Source organism: Ascaphus truei, chromosome 1 (genome assembly GCF_040206685.1).
Source record: "Ascaphus truei isolate aAscTru1 chromosome 1, aAscTru1.hap1, whole genome shotgun sequence".
In the NCBI taxonomy this organism is placed as follows: Eukaryota; Metazoa; Chordata; class Amphibia; order Anura; family Ascaphidae; genus Ascaphus; species Ascaphus truei.
Window position 1 is genome coordinate 510978331 of NC_134483.1, and position 13039 is coordinate 510991369.

Genomic DNA, 13039 nt, shown 5'->3' on the forward strand with positions numbered 1-13039 from the left:
AAGGGTTAGGTTTTAAACAAGGGGTCAAAAAACTATTAAAATTAACAGGCTTTTAGGTCCCCACATGTAAAAATGTTGCTACGTGTTTAAGATTCACTAGCATCTCATCGGTTTAAAACCCTGAATTAAATTGTCATTTAATGTCCACAAGAGGGCCCTCTTGCGCAACTCTATCTCATTCAGAATCTCGGGCTGCAGTGGAAGCGCTCTATGCTGTGTGATGGTGATAAGGCAGGTTTTGGTGACCTGTCTGACACTTGTATGTCTATTTTTATCGCGTCATCTATGTACATAGCACTTCACAGCTGTAATACACGTGGCATAATGGCATCATATAACATATAATGGGAATAAGTGCTTGAGACATAAAAGTAACATTAGGAAAAAGGCACCTCTGTATAGTGAGAAATTAGGGCTGAGATGTACGGAGGGCCAGAAGAGTGTATAGCCTTAAAAGTGAGGAGGAGAATTTTGTGTATAATATGAGATTTGATAGGAAGCCAGGAGAGGGATTTCAGCAGGAGACGCCGAGACAGATTTAGGAGTTAAATTATTCTAGTAGCAGCATTTAGGGTAGATTTTAGGGGAGACAGGTTAGAGGCAGGAAGGCCGGACAGTGAAGATTACAATAGTCAAGACGGGAGAGAATGAGGGTCTGCATTAAAGTTTTAGCAGTAGAGTGACAGAGGAAAGAGCGTTGCAATGTTATAGAGGAAAAATTGACAAATTTTAGCTTCATTGTGAATGTGAGGAGAAAGCAGCCTCGAGCCCCTTTTGCAACGGGGCAAATCCAAAACCTATGCCAAACTAGGTCTACTTTACAAATCTAAGCCAGCTGGTCAGAAAGCGCATCGCACAGCAGATGTGAATACCAATTATAGACTATGGGGACATAGTATATGGCACAGCACCCCAAATAAACCTTAGCACCCTCTACAATTCAATATGTCGCTTCGTCCTCCAACGTAACTACAACACACATCACTGCGAAATGCTCAAAGAACTAGATTGGTCAACACTTGAGTCTAGGTGCAAAATTCATCTCTCCTGTCTTGCCTTCAAAATCATTCTTGGCAAGGTACCCCCATATCTGAACAAACTCCTCACCCCCACCACATGCAGCACATCTGAGATCTGACTCCAAAAGACTCTTCATGGTCCCACGGTTCAACAAAGTATCCGGACACTCGTCCTTTTCTTACCATGCACCTCACAATAGGAACAATCTACTTGAGACTCAATTCTTCCACTGGTCTAAGTACTTTCAAAACTAAAGTTGCCTCACATTTTAATCTGGTCTGTAACCGTTATATACGCCCATAACATATATTATCCTTAACTGTTCATGCAATGTCTTGTATATAATGTATAACTCTGTTCACCCAATGCAACCATGTATTTGTAACCCTGTATCTGTCATCATAACTCTGTGCCCAGAGTTGAAAACGAGAGGTAACTCTCAATGTATTACTTCCTGGTAAAGCATTTTCGAAATAAAATAAACAAACATGACCGCCTGGGGCCACTTCCCCCCACCTCCCCAAGTCCCTGCTGCCTGCCATGCTCTGGCCCCTTCTACCCCACTTGGAGGAGACCCCCACTAGGGCCCCAGCTGTCAATTGTGCCCATAATGGGATGGGATGGGGGGGGGGGGGCGCAAAGGTCACACTGGAGACCCCACAGGGATGGGGGAGGGGAGCAGAGGCCCCAATTGTGCTCCCAATAGGATGGGGGAGGAGGGAAGAGGTCCCATGGGTGCCCCCACTGAAATGGAGGAGGGTAGCAGAGACCATACTTATATTTCCTCTGAGGGTGCAAGGGTAGAGGTTCTCTGGGCAAGGTCCCCACGTATACCCCCATTGGTTAGATACCAGGGAAGCAGTGGTGGGGTAAACGCGAAAGATGGTTAAGTGGGGCCTGCGGGGTCACAGAGTAGGTGACAGTGGAACCAGTCAAATTAAGGGATGAGTTCAGTCTGAGCCAAAGTTGGAAGTTTACATTTAGTTCAATTAAGTATCTGCCTAAGGGGTGGAGGAGATCCAAAGAGGTGAGTTTACGGTACCTTTGAGGCCAGACTTTATAGAAGCACTGATGGTGTATAGGTAGAAGGGTGGAATTGGGTGAGCTTTTAGCTCACAGGGCTGGTTTTGCAGGATTTCACCAGATACATTTCAATCTCAGACTGAGGGGACTGAAATTGAGCATCTCTGAGATTCTGGGATGAGTTTGGGGCGAACAATGCTGCTTGGAGAGGTAGAGGACGAGATCAATCTCAGCCGGAGGAATGGTAAGAGTGAGCACCGGGGGAAATCATACAGGTGTGGACGGAGGTGCGCTGTCGCCTATATTCACGTTGAGGCTGTAGTGGCCTCCAGCTTGACAGCAATGGGGGACGAGGCCCTGCATGTGTGGCGGTGGTCAGTTCTTGCCTGGACAAGGCCAGTAGTGGGTCGGTGCCTGCCACCGGTGGGAGGCTGTGGTGGCACGGTCTGGCCCTCGGTGGCCTGGCTGAGGCAGGTCACTGAAGGGCTGGGGTTACAGTAATTGCCTAGTGGTGGCATTCATTGGAGAGTGAGGAGGCCCCCAGAAAATTGTATCCATGACCGGGGGAACGATGTGGGGTCGGTAACATCATTGGATTTAGTTAGGTCAATGAAGAACGATTAATCTCAGATTCAGGTGCAGTGGTGTGTTCATGGGTAGGGGGCTGGGAGATAAGTCACCTGAGTGGATTCAGCAAATACCAGCAGATCTTTTGCCCCCCACAGGTACATTTATCTGTAATAGGGTTGGATCTGTTCAGCATGACACTTCAGGAGGGGCTCGAAAGGGTTCTTGCGGATGTGGGAGTACGGGGCTATTTGAAGGTGGTTAAATAAACCCAGTTGGTGGCGGATGTTGGGGGGTAAGTGCTCTTTAACCTTACCAGACGGGAGCTTTATGGTGCAGAAAAGCACTGCGGTGGCAACTGGGCAGGGCTCATTTGTGTGCGATTCCTGGGGCCCAGCCTCGCTAAGGCCGGGCCAGTGGGGTGCCCGACTTAGTGGGTCTTGCAGGCCGTGGTTTGGTACCAACAGCCTTTACTTGGGGCGAGCACGCTGGCTGGGTTGGCACTTACCAGGGGTTTATTATTTTTTTTAAAATACAATTTGTGGCCATTGTGCCTCCAGACCATCGTTGTGTGTTTATTTGTTTATATGTGGGTTGCGGGGAAGGGGGAGCATCCTCCATGGTCATGTGAGGGAGACGTCAAATGTGACACCTAGAATGTGAGTTTGCTCAAACGTTCTTCAACATTACTGTCCTAGTAACGCAAAGACATCCATTTAACATCATCGTATTGAACTTTTTGACCTACTGATGTACAGTACCAGGTACATCATGAGGACTAGCCCTTGTAGACAGTGACCCTTGTAGCAAGTACATTATGATCTCTGACCCCCCACTGTGCAGCTAGCAGGACATTAATACCCTGACATCCAAAACCTATGCCAAACTAGGTGTCCTTTACAGGAACAATCCCTAAGTCTGCTGGTCAGAAAGCGTATCGCAAAGCAGATGCTAATGCCAATTATCGACTATGGAGACATAGTACTGTATATGGCTCGGCACCCCAAACACACCTTAGCAAACTTAGCAAACTTGACACCCTCTACAATTCAATATGCCGTTTTGTTCTCCAATGCAACTACAACACACATCACTGCGAAACGATCAAATACTGGATATGGTCATATCAAACAATGTAGAAGTAATACCCAAATGTTCCAGGACTTGAATATTTGTTAACAGTGATCATAACATGGTCTCATTTGAAATAAATTATCAAAAAATAGGTTTCTTGGGTTCAACAAAGACCTTAAACTTTAGAAAGGCAGATTTTAATAAACTGAGGTCTAATCTAGTAGCAATACAATGGGATGATGTTTTTGCAGGGAAAAATGTAGAAGATAAATGGGCAGTCTTTAAAACATTGTTAGAAAAGCACACTTATCATTGTATACCCTTGGGTAATAAGTATAAAAGAAATAAGTCAAAACCAATGTGGCTAAATAAACAGGTAGGGGAGGAAATGGACAAGAAGAGGAAGGCGTTTAGATTCTATAAGTCAGAAGGGACAGAGACATCGTATCAGAATTATAAGGAATGTAACAAAAATTGGAAAAGGGCAATCAAATGAGCAAAAATGGATAATGAAAATAGGATTGCAATAGAAAGTAAGGTCAACCCTAAAAAGTTCTTTAAGTACCTTAATAACAAATAAATGAGAAAAGAAATATAGGAGCCTTTCAGTGTGAGATGGGTAGGCAGATTATTAGAGATAAGGAAAAAGCTGAGGTATTAAACAAATTCTTCGCCTCTGTGTTTACCAGGGAAGAATCAAGTTCAAAAGTAGTGCCGCAGGAGGAAGCCACAACCTCCATATTAATGAACAATTGGTTAACTGAGGAAGAAGTTCATAAGCGACTTGAAAAAATTAAAGTAAATAAGGCACCTGGCCCCGATGGCATACATCCAAGAGTTCTCAAGGAGTTAAGCTCAGAAATAGCCAAACCATTATATTTAATATTCAAGGACTCCATTTCCACAGGCTCATTACCACAAGATTGGCGTAAATCAGATGTGGTGCCTATATTTAAAAAGGGAGCTAGATCACAACCGGGAAATTACAGACCTGTAAACCTGACTTCAATAGTAGGGAAACTACTTGAAGGTTTAATACGGGATAATATTCAGGAATACCTAATGGAAAACAAAATTATTAGTAATAGTTAGCATGGATTTATGAAGGATAGATCTTGCCAACCTAACCATATTTGTTTCTTTGAAAAGGTAAGTAGGAATTTAGACCAGGGTAATGCAGATGATGTGGTCTACTTAGATTTTGCAAAGGCTTTTGATACGATTTCACACAAGAGGTTGGTGTACAAAATAAAGAAAATTGGACTCAGTAATAATATATGCACCTGGATTGAAAACTGGTTAAAGGACAGACAACAGAGGGTTGTCATAAATGGAACTTTTTCAGGTTGGGCTAAAGTTGTGAGTGGAGTACCTCAGGGATCGGTACTGGGACCCCTGCTTTTTAACTTGATTATTAATGACCTTGAGGTTGGGATCAAGAGCAAAGTCTCCATCTTTGCTGATGATACTAAATTGAGTAAGGTAGTAGAATCAGAGCAGGATGTAATTTATCTTCAGAAGGACTTGGAGAGTCACTAAATTAATAAAGGGGATGGACAATCTAATTTATGAGGAGAGGCTAGCTAAATTAGATTTATTTACATTAGAAAAGAGGCGTCTAAGAGGGGATATGATAACTACAGTAGCGACATCTTTTATTCGAGTAAATGCCGGCGGCATGCCGGGATCTACCCCAGCTGCCGCCAGTCAGAAACGCGTGCCGCCGCGTTTCCCCCACGCACCCCCCCTCCACATCGCGCGCAATTACCCCCCCAAAGACACCCCGAACCCGGCTTCTACTCTGCCCCTCTGCTTCCCCGCACCCCCACTTACCTAGATTTGAACTCCAGGGGTGTCGGGGAAGCCTGGGGAAGCCGGGGAAGACGGGGAAGCCGGGCGCGCTTGTGACCGTGACGTCACAGTGCGCCGCCACGCGCCGCGGCTACCCGCTTCCCAGCCTCATTCAGCCAGCGGCATTTGCTCGAATAAGAGCTGCCGCTGCTGTATATACAAATATATTCAGGGACAATACAAGGAGCTTTCAAAAGAACTATTCATCCCACGGGCAGTACAAAGGACTCGGGGCCATCCCTTAAGGTTGGAAGAAAGGAAATTTCACCAGCAACAAAGGAAAGGGTTCTTTACAGTAAGGGCAGTTAAAATGTGGAATTCATTACCCATGGAGACTGTGATGGCAGATACAATAGATTTGTTCAAAAAAAGGTTGGACATCTTTTTAGATGGGAAAGGTATACAGGGATATACCAAGTAAGTATACATGGGAAGGATGTTGATCCAGGAATTAATCCGATTGCCAATTCTTGGAGTCAGGAAGGAATTCATTTTTCCTCTTAATGGGGTTTTTTGTTTGCCTTCCTCTGGATCAATAAGTAAGTATAGATATAGGATAAAGTATCTGTTGTCTAAATTTAGCATAGGTTGAACTTGATGGACGGAAGTCTTTTTTCAACCTCATCTACTATGTAACTAGATTGGTCATCACTCGAGTCTAGGTGCAAAGTTCATCTTTCCTGTCTTGCCTTTAAATACTTTCTGGGTAAGCTACCCATTGGTCTGAACAAGCTCCTCACTCCTACCACACACAGCACTTATCATCTGAGATCTGACTGTTAATGGTCCCAAAGCTCAACAAAGTATCCGGCCGCTCCTCCTTCTCTTACTGTGCACCACAAAACTGGAACAACCTACCGGAGACTCGCCCAGCCACCACCAGTTTAAGTTCTTTCAAAACTAAAGCGCTCTCACATTTGTATCTGGTCTGTAACTGTTACATAATCCTATAATATACACCTTCTCTAACTGCGCATGCAATGTCTTGTATACCCTGTTCACTTATGTAACTGTATTTGTAACCTTGTATTATTTGTCTTAACTTGAAAACGAGAGGTAACTCTCAATGTATTACTTCCTGGTAACACATTTTATAAATAAATTAATTAATTCCGTGCATATGAGCTGAAATAACACAGATCACTTGAAGGGGGGGAGGGAGATCAGACCACATTGCTGGTCGGAGGGGAGGACCATCCTCAGTTGTAGTTGAGGGGGGTCAAAGTTGGAGAAGGGGGAAGGGTCAGATTATTAAAGGGGGGGGGATCAGAATTTTTTTGGGGGGGCGTCAAAATTGCAGAGAGAGGACAGATGTTCCTATGTATTTCATAGTTTATTACGTAAATGCTTTTACATGTGCCTTCTTTGCATGTAATGTTTCTGGTCACACAATCCCCTGCACAGAATGGGGGTGGCAGCAATTTCAAGCCCCTGCAAAGGTTATAAGAATGATATTATTAGAGTAAACTCCCAGAATCAATAATAAGGGGGACAATTCCATGGTTTTATTTTCTGGGGTTACCGTAACAAACCCATCCACCCCCGCCCCCCCCCCCCTTACACAGCACAAAACATGGGGGGCAGGGAGGGGTTTCTCTATCACTTGCTGCCAAAACAGAATGTAAACCTGTGTGTATCTGGTACCCGTGCACCCAGGGCGATAACGTGGAGTATTTCATTCCATAATTACACTGCAGCTGGTATGAGAAATAGTGATTTCCAGTTTGAAGTTGGTGATCGTGATATTTTTGTCATACATTTCCATTGGTTTTCAAAAAAGATTCCCAGACAGAAAGGTTGGTGGCGAGAGACGTGCTACTAATGTTTCAATTCCTTGGGGCATGTACATTAAAAAAAATATATATACAGATGCAGCGGCCGTTATTTCAAGGAATCACGGCGCCGTTTGTGTGCGCTGCTGCACTCCACGCGGCATGAACGCCGAGAACGCCCAGGCACACGTGCTTATCGCGGTTGCTGTGTTTGAATTTCATGGATTGTGTGCAATTAAATGCAAAGAAATGAATGAATTGTAATGTGTACAGTGCTGTGCTACTGTGTCACTTTCAGGTGTTTAAAAGCCAGAACACTAAAACGCCATTTTCTGCACTCGCGTCTTAAGGCGGTGCGGTTGGAAGTAATCCCGCGCCATGACGTGGGTATTCCGAGGTATACACCGCGTGATTTGTTAAGATTATGGCCGCTGCATCTGTATAGAGAGAGACTTTTGTGGGGGAGTTTGTATGCTAGTGCTTAGTTTGCCTGGTCAATGCTACCCTGCACCTTATACTAATAACGACTGAGCCACTGATTGAGCTACCTGTGCTGAAGCAGGGATATCCTTAAAAGCTGACCCGTTGGTGGCTCTTGAAGACAGGAGTTGGCCGCCCCTGGTTTAGAACATTTGCTAGGGTACCCAGGTGGCAAATACCCCAGCGAAAATGTCAAACCCTTCGCTTGCAGAGGGGCCAACAATGTGTTGCATATAAATGGTTGTCTGGGCCCCTGGCAGATCCGGTTTGAGTTAAGCTTTGGAGGATGTTCTCGAGAAATTCTGGACTGGGTCCCTATCACTGGGGCTGCCGACAGCTTTCCCATGGTATAGGAGTACCCGCCCGGTGGCTGAGCTGGGGAGAGGTGTTGGCCCACTCCCCTCTGAGAGCGGCCTTGTGAATTCAAACCCCCACCAACCCCTCCCCGGTCTCTCTCTTACTCTCTCCGTCGTTTCTCTCTCTCCCCTTCCTCTCACCCCCACTCTAACTTGCTCTCTTGCCCCTCTATTTCCCACCTCTCCCCCTCCCCCCTCTTACTGTCCCCTCTCTGTCTCTCACTTCTCTAACCCCTCTCCCCCTCCCCCCTCTTACTGTCCCCTCTCTGTCTCTCACTTCTCTAACCCCTCTCCCCCACGCTTTGGGTCCTACCTAATCAGTAGGGGTCCAGGTCAGACGGTGAAGCAAAGCACGATAGCTGAAGATGGACTCGACTTTTGCCAGAGCCTAACTTGCGGGTTGGACTGCCGGGATGGGCCCCTCTCTTCCGTCGGTCCCGGGACATGTCCCTGCGCTTCCACCCCTGTCTGCAGCACCGCCTGTGACACATCTAATGTTCAGTCAGATGTAAGATACGTAAGATACGTTCTAAACAGGGTACAGATGTGATCATCACTACTGGCCCTTTTAGAAACATGTTGGCATTATGGAGTTTAATGGAAATAGGAACATCCGAGACTTTCTGCAATGCCCAATCCCACGGGTCACATGTAAAGGGATTAAAGGAATGCATGGGATAGACAGAAGGATGTCTTAAATGCGAGAGAAAGCCAGACATCAAATAGTGTCTGAGGTTTTACAGCACATGTGCAGACTAGGAGGGCTCGTATCTGCCATTACATTCTATGTATCTATCTACAGGATCTCACTATGTATAGTATCTACAGGATCTCACTATGTATAGTATCTACAGGATCTCATTATCTACAGGATCTCACTATGTATAGTATCTACAGGATCTCACTATGTATAGTATCTACAGGATCTCACTATGTATAGTATCTCACTATGTATAGTATCTACAGGATCTCACTATGTACAGTATCTACAGGATCTCACTATGTACAGTATCTACAGGATATCACTATGTATAGTATCTACAGGATCTCACTATGTATAGTATCTACAGGATCTCATTATCTACAGGATCTCACTATGTATAGTATCTACAGGATCTCACTATGTATAGTATCTCACTATGTATAGTATCTACAGGATCTCACTATGTATAGTATCTACAGGATCTCACTATGTATAGTATCTACAGGATCTCACTATGTACAGTATCTACAGGATCTCACTATGTACAGTATCTACAAGATATCACTATGTATAGTATCTACAGGATCTCACTATGTACAGTATCTACAGGATCTCACTATGTACAGTATCTACAGGATCTCACTATGTATAGTATCTACAGGATCTCACTATGTACAGTATCTACATGATCCCACTATGAACAGGATCTCACTATGTATAGTTTCTACAGGATCTCACTATCTACAGGATCTACAGGATCTCACTATGTATAGTATCTACAGGATCTCACTATGTACAGTATCTACAGGATCTCACTATGTACAGTATCTACAGGATCTCACTATGTATAGTATCTACAGGATCTCACTATGTATAGTATCTACAGGATCTCACTATGTATAGTATCTACAGGATCTCACTATGTATAGTATCTACAGGATCTCACTATGTACAGTATCTACAGGATCTCACTATGTATAGTATCTACAGGATCTCACTATGTATAGTATATACAGGATCTCACTATGTACAGTATCTACAGGATCTCATTATGTATAGTATCTACAGGATCTCACTATGTATAGTATCTACAGGATCTCACTATGTACAGTATCTACAGGATCTCATTATGTACAGTATCTACAGGATCTCATTATGTATAGTATCTACAGGATCTCACTATGTACAGTATCTACAGGATCTCACTATGTATAGTATCTACAGGATCTCATTATGTACAGTATCTACAGGATCTCATTATGTATAGTATCTACAGGATCTCACTATGTATAGTATCTACAGGACCTCACTATGTACAGTATCTACAGGATCTCACTATGTATAGTATCTACAGGATCTCACTATGTATAGTATCTACAGGATCTCATTATGTACAGTATCTACAGGATCTCATTATGTATAGTATCTACAGGATCTCACTATGTACAGTATCTACAGGATCTCACTATGTATAGTATCTACAGGATCTCACTATGTATAGTATCTACAGGATCTCACTATGTATAGTATCTACAGGATCTCACTATGTACAGTATCTACAGGATCACACTGTATAGTATCTACAGGATCTCACTATGTACAGTATCTACATGATCCCACTATGAACAGGATCTCACTATGTCTAGTATCTACAGGATCTCACTATGTACAGTATCTACAGGATCTCACTATGTATAGTATCTACAGGATCTCACTATGTATAGTATCTACATGATCTCATTATGTACAGTATCTACAGGATCTCATTATGTACAGTATCTACAGGATCTCATTATGTATAGTATCTACAGGATCTCACTATGTATAGTATCTACAGGATCTCACTATGTACAGTATCTACAGGATCTCACTATGTATAGTATCTACAGGATCTCACTATGTATAGTATCTACAGGATCTCACTATGTACAGTATCTACAGGATCTCACTATGTATAGTATCTACAGGATCTCATTATGTACAGTATCTACAGGATCTCATGTACAGTATCTACAGGATCTCATTATGTACAGTATCTACAGGATCTCATTATGTATAGTATCTACAGGATCTCACTATGTACAGTATCTACAGGATCTCACTATGTATAGTATCTACAGGATCTCACTATGTACAGTATCTACAGGATCTCACTATGTATAGTATCTACAGGATCTCACTATGTACAGTATCTACATGATCCCACTATGAACAGGATCTCACTATGTATAGTTTCTACAGGATCTCACTATCTACAGGATCTCACTATGTATAGTATCTACAGGATCTCACTATGTATAGTATCTACAGGATCTCACTATGTATAGTATCTACAGGATCTCACTATGTATAGTATCTACAGGATCTCACTATGTACAGTATCTACAGGATCACACTGTATAGTATCTACAGGATCTCACTATGTACAGTATCTACATGATCCCACTATGAACAGGATCTCACTATGTCTAGTATCTACAGGATCTCACTATGTACAGTATCTACAGGATCTCACTATGTATAGTATCTACAGGATCTCACTATGTATAGTATCTACATGATCTCATTATGTACAGTATCTACAGGATCTCATTATGTACAGTATCTACAGGATCTCATTATGTATAGTATCTACAGGATCTCACTATGTATAGTATCTACAGGATCTCACTATGTACAGTATCTACAGGATCTCACTATGTATAGTATCTACAGGATCTCACTATGTATAGTATCTACAGGATCTCACTATGTACAGTATCTACAGGATCTCACTATGTATAGTATCTACAGGATCTCATTATGTACAGTATCTACAGGATCTCATGTACAGTATCTACAGGATCTCATTATGTACAGTATCTACAGGATCTCATTATGTATAGTATCTACAGGATCTCACTATGTACAGTATCTACAGGATCTCACTATGTATAGTATCTACAGGATCTCACTATGTACAGTATCTACAGGATCTCACTATGTATAGTATCTACAGGATCTCACTATGTACAGTATCTACATGATCCCACTATGAACAGGATCTCACTATGTATAGTTTCTACAGGATCTCACTATCTACAGGATCTCACTATGTATAGTATCTACAGGATCTCACTATGTATAGTATCTACAGGATCTCACTATGTACAGTATCTACAGGATCTCACTATGTATAGTATCTACAGGATCTCACTATGTATAGTATCTACAGGATCTCACTATGTATAGTATCTACAGGATCTCACTATGTACAGTATCTACAGGATCTCACTATGTATAGTATCTACAGGATCTCACTATGTATAGTATCTACAGGATCTCACTATGTACAGTATCTACAGGATCTCATTATGTATAGTATCTACAGGATCTCACTATGTATAGTATCTACAGGATCTCACTATGTACAGTATCTACAGGATATCATTATGTACAGTATCTACAGGATCTCATTATGTATAGTATCTACAGGATCTCACTATGTACAGTATCTACAGGATCTCACTATGTATAGTATCTACAGGATCTCACTATGTATAGTATCTACAGGATCTCATTATGTATAGTATCTACAGGATCTCACTATGTATAATATCTACAGGATCTCACTATGTACAGTATCTACAGGATCTCACTATGTACAGTATCTACAGGATCTCATTATGTATAGTATCTACAGGATCTCACTATGTACAGTATCTACAGGATCTCACTATGTACAGTATCTACAGGATCTCACTATGTATAGTATCTACAGGATCTCACTATGTACAGTATCTACAGGATCTCACTATGTACAGTATCTACAGGATCTCACTATGTATAGTATCTACAGGATCTCACTATGTACAGTATCTACAGGATCTCACTATGTACAGTATCTACAGGATCTCACTATGTACAGTATCTACAGGATCTCACTATGTACAGTATCTACAGGATCTCACTATGTATAGTATCTACAGGATCTCACTATGTACAGTATCTACAGGATCTCACTACGTATAGTATCTACAGGATCTCACTATGTATAGTATCTACAGGATCACACTATGTACAGTATCTACAGGATCTCACTATGTACAGTATCTACAGGATCTCACTATGTATAGTATCTACAGGATTTCACTATGTACAGTATCTACAGGATCTCACTATGTATAGTATCTACAGGATCTCACTATGTATAG

The 13039-nt window shown here is 42.4% G+C and overlaps 1 protein-coding gene across 14 annotated transcripts in view; it reads right to left on the reverse strand.

Annotated features, from left to right (window-relative positions):
* The window catches only part of GRK4 (G protein-coupled receptor kinase 4), a 186055-nt gene that overhangs the window by 19228 nt on the left and 153788 nt on the right, over positions 1–13039 (reverse strand). Inside the window, exon 1 of one of the 14 annotated variants that reach the window (XM_075570413.1) lies at positions 4676–4695. The exons of the other annotated variants lie outside the window; for them this stretch is intronic. The gene's annotated coding sequence lies outside the window, so the exon portion shown is untranslated. Of the gene's footprint in view, positions 1–4675; positions 4696–13039 lie in introns of those variants that run through there. 14 annotated transcript variants of the gene reach the window in all.